This window comes from Gnatocerus cornutus, chromosome 3 (assembly GCF_029298725.1).
Source record: "Gnatocerus cornutus isolate USDA-ARS CGAHR chromosome 3, icGnaCorn1.1, whole genome shotgun sequence".
Taxonomy (NCBI): Eukaryota; Metazoa; Arthropoda; class Insecta; order Coleoptera; family Tenebrionidae; genus Gnatocerus; species Gnatocerus cornutus.
Genome location: NC_142235.1, coordinates 11,989,959 through 12,005,120, shown reverse-complemented (window position 1 = coordinate 12,005,120; position 15,162 = coordinate 11,989,959). Strand labels below are relative to the sequence as shown.

Here is a 15,162-nt window from a genome sequence, read left to right as displayed (position 1 = left end):
TTTGTGTGGGTAAAGTAGTTTTCTGTGTTTCAATAATTCGGTCGGTTAAATGTGATGATAATGAAAGTCAAGTTTTTCTATTAAAAAGCTCCTAAAAAATTGCTGGAGAGTTTAAAGAGATGTAAACATTTTAAACGTCTGACGAGTCCACATCGAAAAAAGTCGAATAAGACAGATCTAAAAAAGATACTAGGAGTCTAGACGATCTAAAAAAATTTGAGGTGAGTCAAAATTTCGTCTAAAAACTAGGTAAAACTCAATGTATTCTACAAGGTGTTTATAAATGTTTCTAGCATCAAGGGTGGCTCTGAAATTCCTGTCGTGCACTACTTTGCCGCTTTGTTTTCATAGTGAATTTAACTATTTTGAAAATTATTTACAATGTTACTTTTACGTCAACGACGTTTCAGTTACGGCTTTGTGTCAAAAGTTTAGATTTTCAGGTTTTAAACCACAACTAGAACAGTTTTATTCTCAAAATTTACTTTGGTTTATGAATGAGGTTAACTACAAATGTCAGTTGAAAATTTTAAGCTCACATTTATAATGAGCGGCAAATTTCTTTAACATTTCAAAGCCACCCTTGATGCTAGAAACATTTATAAACACCTTGTATAAAAAGTCTAAAATAATAATTGAAAAATTTAAGAAAATACAAAGTTTGCAAAATCTTTGAAATCTATAAAAGGTCGACAAAGTTTCCAAAAAAAATGTAAAAAATTTAACAAAGTTTATAAATAGTTTAAAACAAGTTTTTTGGATTTAAAAAGATCTAAAAAAGACATGAAGTGCGTTTAAATTCGGTCAAAAAATGTAAAATGACTTCGAATAGTTTTAAGCGAATCTAAAAAAGTCTAGAAGCAGTCTTATTAAAAAGTTCAAAAAGTGTCCAAAGAAGTGCGAGAAATAAAAAAACTCTAAAAAGATCTAAAAATATTACGCCATCCTAGAGAAGTTTAGAAGTTTAGACGATCTAAAGTAACATTAATGTGAATCTAAAAATGGTCTAAAAATTAGATCTTAATAGTGAAGATATTCTACAAAAAGTTTAAAAGAGTCCAAAAAATTAAGAAAATATTTAAATAACAGTAGAGAAAACTCCAGAATGGACAAGGGTTTAAAAGTTTTTAGGATCTATAGTAGTTCCAAAAAATGCCTAAGAGTTTCAACTTGTCTATAAAAAAAATATTTTGTAATTTTTGAGATTCTAGAGGATCTAACAAAGACATGAAGTGAGTCTAAATATAGTCGAAAAACTTGAAATGGCTTAATGGGAGTTTTTTAAGGTAATCTAAACAACTCTAAAAATAGTTTAAATAAAATAACAAATCTAAAATCTCTTTCGAGGGACAAAAAAGTGTAGTGAGGTTCTAGAAAGCTTTGGATATCTATAGAAGATCTAAAATGTTTCTAAAAATAAATTTTAAAATTATTATTAAAAAATTTCAAGAAAGTCTATCCGTTTTAAATTTTATAAAAAGGATAACAGAAAAGTACAGCGTTGGATGCTTAATGTGTAACTATTTCAGAATTAAGAAACATTCTATTTTCATTCCACAAATTTAACACACTTAAAGAACGTTTTGAGAGTAAACTGACATTAAAATTTGACAGTCTGGGCTTTCAAAATGGCGAATCTACAAAATTTACTAGGAAATTTTTAATTTTTTATTCGTTGTGGTTCTAAAAATTTCTAAAGTTTTTCCTTTTTGTTCTAAAATTGTGTAATTTAGTACACTCAATAAACGCATCAAAAGTAACAAATCCACTAAATTTCGTTAAAATTATGTTAAAACTGTATAATCTAAAGAGTTTAATATAAAAAATATTTTCAGTTGCTCTTCGCAAAAATAGTTCTAAAATCCAATGTTTTTGTTCTAAAAAGGACTGATTTAACCCACTTAATTAACGTTTTTAAAATAACAAGCCCATTAAATTTTACAGCTTTAACAGTAATAGTGTCGAATTTACAGAATTAGATACAAAATTTTAAATTTTTATTTCGCCCTGGAACTAAAAAAAAATCTAAAAATTTTTCTTTTTGTTCTACATTTTTTTGATTTAACGAATTTGATTAACATGTTTAGAAAATAACGACCTCACCGAATTTTACAGTTTTAACATAAAAAATGTCGTATTTGGAGAAGTTAATAGAAAATTTTGAATTTGTATTTTGCCTTGGAAGTAAAAAAATTTAAAAATTGTTTTTCCTACTTCAAAAAAAATTGTAATTTAGTACACTTAATAAACGATTTTAAATCCCATATTTGACAACAAATATATCAAACGGACCTTGGTTAGAAAAATTCAAAATGGACTTAGCCGATAATATTAACAAAGTCTTTAGATTTCTAAAAATTTTAGAAGATCTAAAAAGCGTCTAGGAAAAGTCTAAGAGAGATTTCAAAAAATGTAAAACTTGAAGAGAATTTAAAAAAGTGGAGACTACAATTAGACTCTAAACTAAAGAAATACAGGGTGTCTATAAATGTTTTTAGCATCAAGGGCGGCTCTGGAATTCCTGCCATGTCTTATTTTGCCGCTTTGTTTTCATAGTAAATATAACTATGTTTAACTAAACTTAAAATGTAATTTACGACAACTACGTTTCAGCTACGATTTTGTGTCCAAGTTTTTGATTTTCAGGTTTCAAACCAAAATTAGAACATTTTTTTTTTGTCAAAATTAACTTTGCTCTTCATTGGGGTTAACTGCAAATGTCAGTTGAATAATCTAAACCTACATTTGTAAGGGGCGGCAAATTTCTTTGACAATTTATAGCCACCCTTGATACTAGAAACATTTGTAAACACCTTGTATAACAACAGTGTAGACGAGTCTAAACAGTCTAAAGAGACCTTAAAATCTAAAAAAACATTATTAAACTGTCAACGAAGCCATAGAAAATTTTAAGTAAATCTAAAGAGGATCTAAAAATGGTTAAGAATAGTCCCAATATACAAATAATTTAGAATGTGTCTTACAAAAGTTCAAAAAATGTTAACAAGATGTCAATTAAGGTAAAGAGTAAATTTAGAGGAGTCTAAAAACTCTACAGAAAGTACTCTGTGTGAAATTGCGAGACGAGACGGAGCCGAGTCGTAGCAACACGAAGACTTCCAAAAGCATTTTCGGGCTTAAGTTCCACAATATCTTTTAGGTCGTCAACAAAATTGAAGAAATAAAAAAAATCTGATTTAGTGACTTTTACTTTTCTGGGTTATTACTATGTTGGAAATATAACATTCTCACCTTTTTTTAATTACTCCGGTATCCATTAATGACGTGCAATACCAACCGTTAAACAAAAAACTAATTAATTTCTTCTTCAAAGCCTAAACCTAAGTTAAGGGCTATTTTGTGACCTTAATTGTGATGTTCTCGTTTGTCATTCCAGTCTTTCTTTATATTCTTCGTATTGATAAAATTTACACTGTTAACACTTTCCTCTATGCAGATTTTTATTTGCACAGATTTTTGCCTTTCTTAGCTATTTTATGACCTGAAATACATGTTTTCTGACCTAAAAAAGGGTAGAGCACTTTGCAAATTATCATTAGTAACTGTCAAATTATCATTTGTAAACAATTTAAAGGCTTTTTTAAAGATGTCTGTGCTTTTGAGCTGCCCAACAGTCATCCTTCTTAGTTTTGGTTTTCAGTTCGTTTTTATTTTTTGAGAATTTTGGCTCATTAGAGTTCGTACATCAAACAGGTGCATGTAGGCAACCAACAATACCAATTTTATTATTAACTAGTGGTAGATAATGAAATCACTAGTGATCAGTTGTAAAGAAAATCAACTTCTCGGGTCAAAAGAAACACAGATAATGATACATTTTCAAGCTAGTATAGTTTGTCCAACGAATAAATAGATGACAGTTTTCTAACCAAATCTGCGCGATAAAAACTAGTACCAACAACCGCCAAATTTAAAATAGTTGTCATGATGCTAATTTTAAAATTCATTATTTTTACTAAATTTACTGCTATAAAAATAGCTCCTATTACTTGATTATAGAAAGGGAATTAACAAACTAACTAATTCGGTGTTTTGTCATTAATTTGGTAACGTAGAGAAAACCTCAAAAACCCTCAATTTTAACATACTTTAAAGCTGTTTGCCAGGTAAGTCCTTCCGCCAGGCAATCGAGAGGCACACAAAACTTTATTAGCAGTCCAGTTGTTACAAATCTTTCATTATCAACATTCTAATTAGGAAACTTCGGTCAAGTTGACCAACAGATCTTGAATCTACTCATCATGAAACTTGCAAAAAAAAATTTGCACAAGAGAAAAACCGAAAAACTAGTAATTAGACACTATTTTACCAACAAAACTCAAGGAACAGTGCAAAAAGTGGATCTTAAAGTGGTCAAGAATGACGAATGTCAGTGAATGTCAAATGATTCACAAATTTCTAAAAAAGGCGGGAAGGCGTAGTTGCATAACCAACTTAAATTGAGATTAATATCCCAAAAAGACGGAAAATTCTAGAGTATTTCAAGTTGCCATGTTTCATGCCATATAATTCAAATCATCCTATTTACTCGCTGGATTTACTATAGTGAAAAAAAAAGTTTTTAAGGATCCCTGGATCTATAGAAATGCTAAAAAGTTTCTAAAGAATATCAAGAAGGTTTTTACAGAGTTTATTCAAGACTAAAAGCAACACAAGAGCATCTAAAGAAAGTCCTAAAAATTCAAAATTTTAAATAGCCTAAAATGAGTGTTTGGAATAAAGAAGTAAAAGAAGAAAAGTCTAAAGGTTTAGCAAAATAGTATCACGTCAAAAATAAAACCAGTTGCATTCCAGAGAGTTTCAATACTGTTTAAAGAGAATCAACAGACAGACTAATTAGATATACATAGTATTTTAATTTGCTGTCTTTCAACAAAATAAATATTGTAATTGTTGCGTTTGAATCAGGAGAGCCATTAACAAAATTATCTAAATAATCAATCACTGACGCTACAGTTTCGAAATTAACATGTTTCGAACGATATGCTGACTCTGCTGCATTTACAGTGATTTATATTTATTGAACCAGCCGGTAAAGTAGCATTCTGTAATAATTAACTCATTCAAATGCGATCAAGTTCATGAAAGATGAACATCTCTTTTTCCAGGCCTTCTCGAGTCAAACAAAAAATTAACTCCCTCGCTATCTAAAGAACAAAACAGCCCGATGCCCCCAAATTTTGTTAGAGTTTACTGAAGCAATAAATTGTTGATGAGATATCTGTTTACAAAGTTATTGATCAACAGGGCTTATTCTGGTGAACAAATTGAATTACAAAGACAACGCTGACGTCGGGAATACCCAGGGCCTCTCTTAAAATGCAAATAAATATTAAATCCTCGTGCAGAAATTTTTAATAACCGTCCGAGAAAATACCCGTTCGGTTATCATGAAAATTTATTGTTTGAGATGCAATTTCTGCTTCTTTTACGGCCAGAACTAATTTAGGCAACCGAGTTTGGTGAGCGTTCTTTGCTCTTAACGTCGCTCCAGCAATAAAAGAAATTGAGATGCTACATGTGGAAGTACAAGACGTGAACAAGTATTGTGGAAATTCCGAGGATTTTCAGGTTTTTGATTTCTTGGAGGAGACGTTGCATTTTTGCTGTAATTTCCTCGAAAATTACAGTTAATGAAAAGCGCGCTCCTGCAACTCCTGAAACTAAGTTGCTGAATTATAGCTGAAGTTTCAGAGGAAAATGCAGGCGTTTTTCGATTTCGTGACGTTATTAAAATTAGTGGTTTCAACGTGATCATTACAACCCATAACTCTATGTGTTCATATTGAATTAAATCGCGACTTGCAATTAGTTTTAACAACAAAATAACGCAATAAATGTCCCCACTAATGTAATTACACGAGATCGTGATAAATCTGTCCTTTAATTGAATGAGTCTCCAAACATCGAAACCATTATTCTGATTAATCCTCAACCCCGTCCCGTCAATTATTCCAAACATAAAAAAATCGTTCCCATTTAAAACTCATACCGCTGGTTAAATTAATTGCGATTAAAACTGACTTGTGCTCGCTCACTGATGAAATGTCTCCTTTGCTTCGACAAAGCATTCATCACGACATTTCCGCGTCTCTAACAATTAACCTTGAATTATTAATATCGTAAAATCTCGTCGTTAATTAGTGCATCAATTACAAAAGGGGCTCTTTTAATTACGCCCAACTATAAATTTTCACGTTCGGATTGGCTGCGTAGAGAAGGAAACGAGCACTTAAACCAAAGAAATCGTTGATTAGTTGTCTTGGAAACCAGAATTTACTCTGAAGTGGACGCGGCTTCCGGCCACGTTTTAATTAAACCAAATAAAAATAAATAAAAGTTCATTGGGCAATGCAAAGTTTTCAGGTTAAAGTCGAATTTTAAAAACTCTAGGGGATTTATTTTTAACTGCTGAAGCAACTGTCAACGATTTTATTCTGTTTCAAACATTTACCAAAAGTGGTGGATGTGCCGGGTAATTTTTTACTATTTGAAATTTTTCAACTAATTGGACAATAATATCGCAGTCATTTATTTCTTTTATCAAGGAAATTAATTGTCAAAGGTTGGTACTATCAAAAACTTCATTGAGTGTGTTTAAAAAAGTTACTAAACCGACGGATGCAACGTTTTTTTAATTTTATATTATCCTTAAATAACACACCGGCATTTGTTTCTTTCATTAAAAGTCCAATTTAAATGTTTTTTGGATCTCAGGGAATTCATTTTCAAATATTGGTACAGCTGGCAACGACTTCATTATGTGTTAAAGAGAATAACCAAAAATGGTGAGGCGCCAATTTTTTTTATTCAGGTTTAATATGATTGGGTAATAAGTAAAAACGCATTGTCATTGGTTTCTTCCTCTAATAAGCGTTTTGCGATTGGTCAATAATCTCGTATTGCTATAGGTGATACTATTCTATTGGACAACATGACGTCACTATCCAGTTGAACAAATCTAAAACTGCTATTGGACGAATTTAAAACAATTTTATCTGATTGTAAAATCAGGAACACGGGGTCTTAGGAAATTAAGGTTTATAAGAAAATATTTACATACATTATGTCTCTGAATTGAGTTTACAAGATGGAAAAAATGTTTAACAAAATTTTTTGCTTATTCCAAAACAAATAAATCTGCAATTAAAATTTCAAAATTATTAGTTTGTACTAAAATTAATTTTTCCATTATTTTTATTTATTAAATTTTGTAATCGTATAAATAATAGCAGGCTGTGGATTCACAATATCAAATAGTGCTTTAAAAATTAAAGGAAAATTTACCCAATAAGGTGTAGGTAAGTATTAAAAAAATTGGAAAAGAAATGCAATTGCATCCTTAACAATAATTGAGAAAATTCGAAACAGTTTTAAAGAATTACAAGTTAGAATTAAACTATGTGCTAAAACAGGTAATGGATCAATCAAGTAATGTAAATTGGTTTGAGTTAAGGGAAACAAATTTCATTCCTTTGATTTTTTTGCAAAATTTTATTTATTTTAAATTAAGCAAAAAATATTATTCCTTTGTCATTTTTTTGTAAAATGAAAAATAACGTTTTTTTTCCCTCTTGTGAACTCAATTCGAGGACATACTCTAGATAATAAATATGATATCCGATATTTTGGACAATTTTTCCGAACAGCAAATTTGTGTTTCAAGAAAAATTGACTGAAATACCAAAAAAGGAACCAAAAACTTTTAGATTAAGCTGGCACTAATAAAATTCCTCAATTAAAAATTTAACAGGTTCCTAGCAATGCCGCTCACACTTTTGCAATAAATGAAGACTCCATAAATCTCACCGGATATTAATTTTTTACTAGTCTCTCTCATTGCTCCAAGTTGAGAAAGCATCTAAAAAACCTCCTCATAACCATATGCAAGAGCGTGCTGTAAAACTGCAAAAACGAAAAAACTTTTAATTACTTCCGTAGAAATTTAAATATTAATTAAAATAATTACACTCCGCTTTTGCGATCGCACGACATGACATATTTTATAAAGTTATCAAAGTCTGACGTTTCGGTATTAAATAATTGACGCATCACTTTTCACAGAAAGTAAAATGGAATTTAATGAGACTGCTTCAAGAAAAATGTCATTTTGTTAATTAATATCTAAATTTATTGGCTTCAATAAACGAAAATTTTATTAAATCTTTTTGTTTGTGCAGTCATTTACCTATAATAAAAAAATATTTTGTAATTTACTTGTAATTAGGGCTGTTCAAAGTTCATTGTAACATTATTACGTTGTATGTAGGTTTGCAATATAAGTCTAATTAGTTCGAAATGAAACCTCTGGCGGTTTAAGCATGAATCTATTCCAGCTCTCGAAATTACGCTAAAAGTTACTGAATTTGTAGTTGCATCTTGTTATGTCTTTAAAGCGGCTTTTGATGAGTGGAGGTTATCAATTTTCTTTGAGATACAACATTTTGTTGTCAGGAGTGGAAAACTTTTAATGACTAATTTAACCGCTGCTATTGATCACATTCGGACCACTTCTTGTCGGAAACTTGATGCGACGACGTCGCCACTTTTAATTGTTCTTGCTGTGTTTTTTGAGATTATTCAAAAAAATTTCGAGTTTTTCTATTTTAATTGTTTCTGACGTTCTCATTTTTCATTTGTTTTTCTTTATATTTTTCGTATTGTTAAAATTTACTCTATTGAGACTTTTCTCTCATCTTTGGCTTTTCTCAACTTAGACTTTTAGTAGACTTTAGACTTCTCATTTTCGCAAAATTCTTTGCACAGATTTTTGTCTTTTTTAGACATTTTTAGTCTAACATCTGAAGACCCATTTTATACATTTTTGAGACTTTCTTTTTTAATTCCTCATTAATTTTTAAGGCTTTTTTAATAATATTTTCGTTCTTTAGGCATTCTTTAATAGTTATTTGTGTACCAAGGCCAAAAAGTGTTTCTTTTTTGGCCGAGTCTTATTTTAATGGCATTTTTTGGCCGTGACACACACAAGATTTTTTAGGCGACATCATTAAATTTACAAGTTAATTACAACTGAATAATTGTAAATTTTGATGAATCTTTCAGAAAAATTCACATTTTCTTTAATTACATTTGCAGTTTCGGCATGTGTAGCTTAACAATTTGTATGAATTAGGTTTGATGTGCTTTTTGATATTGTTGCAGCAGCACTGCTAGACATGTTTATTTGCAATAATTAAACACGTTTTTTTTTTATTTTACCCAAATAATTATAAAATTGGGGGTAATGTCGGTATTTTGTTGTAATATGCAAAACTATGGATAGATGGCGCCACCATAGATCGGCCAAAAATGTTTGCGACCAGAAAAGACTTACTTTTAGGCCGCTTTTGAGGTCTAGAAATTCCATTTTCAGTAAAGTCGCCTAAAAACTATTTTTTCGATTCTGCAATTTTTTTAGTCCCTTTTTAGAATTTTTAAGGTTTTCTTTAGATCTAATTATTTTTATTCAGACTTTTCAGAATTTCTTCTTTTATTTCTTTGTTGATTGTCTCAAACTTCGTTTATACTTTTCTTAAGTTGTTTGATCTATTTAAAAACTTTTTTTCATACCCTTGAAACATTCTTTGCAGTCTCATTAATTCTGTGGATACTGTTTTGTCCTTTTTAGACTTTTTTAGCCGCTTTAAAGTGTAAATTTAAGACTTTTTTTGATACTTTTCACATTCTCTTTGGGCTTTTTTTTATACCTTTTTTAGACTTACTTGAATCTTTTCTTTAGATTCCTTGATTTTTTTTGTCTTTTTATAAACCCTTTTTAAAAACCCGTTCAAGTATCGGTCAAACACTTTTTGGATTCTCTTCAACAGTTTCATTTTCGAATATTTTTTAGTCCTCCTTAAATCCGCTGTACGTGATCGCTGGACTCTTTGAATTCCCTTTAATTATTTTTTCGAATTTAATTTTGTCCATAGGAAGTTCCTTTTCAAACTATTTTTAAATTCTATTCAATCTTTATGCTTTTTTTCAAATTTTTTCTTAAATATTTATAAATTTTTCTTTTTGTTTTTTTGTTGATTTCCTGTAAAGTTGTTTAAAATCTTTTTAGGTTTTTTTGACTCAAACGATAAAGGTTTTTGAATTTTTGGTTTTTTGACCGCCACTCGTAAACTATTTGACCTATCAATCTATCATTTGCTCAGTTATTTTATTTTATGTATAACTTAAAGATATTTATTGACTTGACTATAATAGATTTTTTTTTACCTATCCTATTTTTATCAACAATGAAAGTCTTTATACCTGGGGCCTAATAAAAGGCCCGCTCTTTACGGCCCGAAAATTTAACTCATTAATTTTTGACCTTGTAATCTTGTTGCCCTTGAACATAAGCATCCACGTTATGTCCTTAAAATACACAAATAACTATTTCGCTCTAAAAAGATTTTTTGAAATTACCCCAAAAAGACCTCATCAAAACTGATTTAGGCTAATCTATTAAACGCAAAATTTTAGGCAAAATCTAAAATTGGGCCTATTTTTCTAGTAGGGTTCAAAAAGTTCTATATTTCAAAAACTACGACAGAAACAGATATACGGTTTTTGTCTCCGTTTTCCTTGCGTTTTCTTTCCTAAAAGAATTTGCTAATAATTTTCGGAAATTAAAAATTTACTTTTTTAATTTTTTTTTATTAAATAAACCAATTTCGGTTAATATCTCGCTTATTTTTAGAGCTAACTTAAGGTAACATATATGATACTTATTTGACGCAGAATTACACACACATTCTAAATTAGGGCTCAAAATTTAGGTACGTCAACATTTAAGTGAACTATATTAGATTAAAAATGAGAATTTACGATTGATGGTTTATTTTTTTGAAATTTTTATTGCCTAATATCTACGAAATTACGACAAATAGAAAGATGCGGTTTTTGCCTTATTTTTTCTCGCGGTTTTGTTGCTTAGAATCCACTCCCAGGTATTCAAAATTTGATAAAAAATTAAATTAAATTATAAATTTTTTTAGACATTTTTTACAGCCTAATTAGATTTTGTGCACTCTATTGTCTTGTTCAGAGTTTTTTAGTTGCTGTGAAGTCTTGAATATCCAGTGAAGGCTCTTTGGAAACATTCTTTTGACACTTTTTATTTCTTTACACTCCCTTTAAATTTTTTTAAACTATTTTTAAGTTCAGTTCAGTCTGACACTTTTTGGACTTTTTTTAACTCATTTACTAGATTCAGGTTCATTGCAAATAATGCAATTTTTTTAACTTTTTAAATACTCTGAACGTTTGAGTTTTTTTTATGTTTTTGGATCAGCTTCAGTCTTCTTTAGACTCTTTTTAAATTATGTTTGTTTATAAATGTTTCTAGCATCTAGGGCGGATCTAAAAATCAAAAAAAGTGGGCACAATTTTGCCGCTTTGTTCCTATAGTGAATATAACTATTTTAAAAATTATTTAAAATGCCACTTACATCAACGACGTTTTACTTCGGTTTAGTATTTTTGATTTTTAGGTTTTAAATTATAACTTGAACAGTTTTTTTGCTTGATACTGCTTGAAAATTGAGGTACAAATAATTGAAAAAAGCTAAACCCACATATGTAATAAGCGGCCAAATTTAATTGTCATTTCATAGCAACGTTTGATAGTAGAAACGTTTATAAACACTTTGCTGAATTTTTCCAATTTTTATTATAAACTTTTTAGTGTGACACTTGCTGTTAAATTAATGTTTGCAATCAAAATTGTTGAAATAATAACAGTATAATAATATTATAAATCAAATATTCATTTCATTTCTGTCCAATCTAACACTTTCATTTAAATTTAAAATATGTATTGGACCTGCTATCACCACTCAAATTTTGGCGTGAAACCTAAAAAAGCGTTTATTACATTTTATCTCTACATTTTATTATTTTAAAAGTAATTTCAGCTTTTATTACATTTTTTATCAAATATTGAGTTGAAATTTATTGACATAACAAGACAATTTTTCACGCCAATAAAACTCATCATTATAAAAGAAGCTTTTCCGGAAATGGTATAAAGTTGCCAAATTTGTTACGTTGGCACCAATGAAAGTTTTATTAGTACCAACCGCAAAACTGACCCGGCGCCTCCACCAAATTCGTAGTTGATTTATTAAATCTAATTGGAAATTATGCACTAAGGGCATAAATTCGGCAGTAACGGCGTGAGAAAGGGTGAGCATCAGAGCAGAATAATAAAGGTAATAGCTATAACTCCTGAAATTCTTACAAGTTGTAAACTTTTGGGATTTATGGCTCTCGGCTATAAAATTTTAGTGGTCACTTATTTTTTAATAATTAATATTTCCACGTGTCGCGCCAATCTCTAGTTTTTTCACAGACGAGTTAATACATTAATTACTCATCGTGTCGACGTTAACTTTAATTTGGCGGTGTCATTTTCCGGGCGACTGTAGTCACGTGACCGATCCCCGGAGGATCGTTGCGTGTTTTTTGCGCCCGTGCTCTGGATATATCATTTTTATTTTATCGTTCTGGAATAGGCTGGCGCTTTTTTCGTCCGAAAACGAGAGCGTAAAATTGCAGCAGCTTTTTAAATGATCCGTGCTGAACTTTTTCAGTTTTTAAAGCGGCTCTTTGTTTTTTTGCCGCTAAATAAAAACTAGGATCATCTGTTACCAACTTCAGATTGAAATTTTATGCGGCGGCGGACAATAGAGGCGGCACGAAAACACATATAGTTTTCGATAGCTAAATTTGGCGGAGGCGCCGGGTCACCCACGTAATGTTAATCTCATTACGCCGCCGCTCTTGTGAAACATGGAGCAAACAAGGCGAAATTAAAAGAACTTCTTCATTGCACCGAAGAGTTCTTTTGTTAAAGATATCCGACTTTCTTAATTATAAAGTTTAGAGAGAACATGTGTTGTCTGCGTTTCCGGACGTCGAATCCGGTCAGCTCCGGTTCTCCAAGTTTTTGCGATGATATCGACCGGAATTTTTTAACGGCGTGCCTTCGTTATATCAAAATTGAATTAAAGGTTTTTGTGGAAAAAATAAGAGAGGAATTTTATGTTAAATCGGAGAGGGGAATGATTCGGTTAAACGAAAATACCAAATGTAAGATAATTTAGACCAGGCATTAATTTAACCACAGCGAAATGTTATGTCTTACCAGCAAAAAACTTGGCTTAATTAAATTCGAGGGAACGTGGTGTATTATTTGTCTTTTCATTGTAAACAGAAAGTGGAAAGCGGAAACAGATGTGTGGTGTAATTCCCAGAAGGAGTGGGGAATTTTCGATGGCCTGGGGTTTTTAGCTTTTGACAGATTTTAAAAATGATGTTTCTGTTGCAGGGGCAATTTACTGGCGGATTCCAACATCTAAGTGGTAAGTTGTTTTTTTTTTGTTTTTTTTTTTAATTTGTGGCATCGTCTTACAACAGATTCTCATTGAACAATCTTTGAATTTTGCTCTAAATGACAAAATATCATTTATATGGTCTAACTTTTGATATTATTAAACAAAAGATGACACTCTAATTAAGTAACATTATTTTCCTGTCTAGTTGGATAACAAAAATTTCACCCTCAATGTTTTCTGCAGAAATTCTTCTCTGACTGGACAATGATTTCATCTTGCTCTAGTTGACAATAACCTATTGGACAACATGACCTTGTTTCTCTAGTTGACGTTAACAACAGCACAGTGCTATTGGCGGAATTAAAACAGTTTCAACTGAAACAATTTTAAGATATTTTAATTAGCCTAATTTTATTGGACGTTTTATTGACGCTCTAAATAACAAACTGCCATGGGTTTCTCCTCTAAGCTTCATCTGATTGGACAATAATCTTGTGCTTCTTTAGTTAACACACTAACTAAATAAGCTATTGGACGATATAACCTCATTGTTGCAGTTCACCTAATAAATGGAGATTAATTGAATTAAATATGCTTAATTTTATTGGATAACAGCACTTTTTCTTCTAGTTGTGATTGGTTGTCATAAAGCGACTTAACAGTACAAGAAATTTTTGCTCTATTGACGCTCTCAATCAATAATAGGAGCTATTGGTGGATTTAAATATTCTTTATCTTATTGGATAACCTCTATTGTTATTCTAGTTGTGATTGGTTCTCTTAAATTAACCTACAATAAATAAATTTATCTCTATTGACGTTCTGAACAATACACGGTCATTGGTTTCTTCAACTAAACGGCACTAAAATTATTGGACACATTTGATCTCATTTGATAATAGCAACTTTTATTCTTGTTGCGATTGGCTATCTAAGAAAGACTTAATCTGATTAGACAGTAAGTAATTTTTGTTTTATTGGCGCTCTAAATAGCACATCAATGTCATCGATTTTTTCAATTAAACTTTGTGTGATTGGACAATAATATCGTGTTGACACACTAAACTGTTGGACGATATGTCATTGTACCAATTTTCACAATAAATCGCAAGTTGTCATTGGTGGGATTAAACAATCTTAGGGCGTGTTTACAATAACTAAGTTAAATTTTAATTTTGATTAAATATTTAACATCATGTTAAAGTGACATGTGATCGCTGATCGCGGGTGAACAAAATAAAACGTGATCAAAGCAGATAATTGAGGCTTTAACACTTTAAAAGATCACTGTAATTGTGTAGACCCTCATTCTTACAACAATTTTTGTCGCATCACAATGCAATTTTTGAATAAACAATGTTGATCAGTGTGGCATCGTTCACATGAAACCATAGTTACATTACTCGTTTATAAGCCAACCTGACTAACGGCAATAATACAACAGCAACGTTACTATGGCTTTGAATACTCGAAATTTAAATTATTGGGGGAACAGTTTAGCAATGTTGGCATTTTCCAATTTTTTTTTCTGGTCCTTCTGGGAAAACAGAAAATCTGGATTTTTTTTAACATTTTTTTGGTACTGTGGGTGACCACCCAATTACCCCCTTTCAAGGCGGTGCGTCACTTTTCGGACACTCTGTATAATACATATAATTAAATTGCTTGATGTGCCAAACTAAACTATTAGACAATTTGACTCCATTATTCCAGTTAACATAAGAAATCAAAAACTATTATTGGTCAAATGAAAACAATTTTATAACAGCTGTTTGTTTTCCTATTGTAATTGGCCATTTCAAATGACTATAAT

General features: G+C 30.6%; 1 protein-coding gene across 1 annotated transcript in view; it reads left to right on the top strand.

The window, feature by feature from the left end:
• The window catches only part of LOC148176949 (potassium channel subfamily K member 18), a 236,832-nt gene that overhangs the window by 143,450 nt on the left and 78,220 nt on the right, over positions 1-15,162 (top strand). Inside the window, exon 4 of the mRNA XM_088032666.1 lies at positions 13,343-13,376. The gene's annotated coding sequence lies outside the window, so the exon portion shown is untranslated. The remainder of the gene's footprint in view (positions 1-13,342; positions 13,377-15,162) is intronic.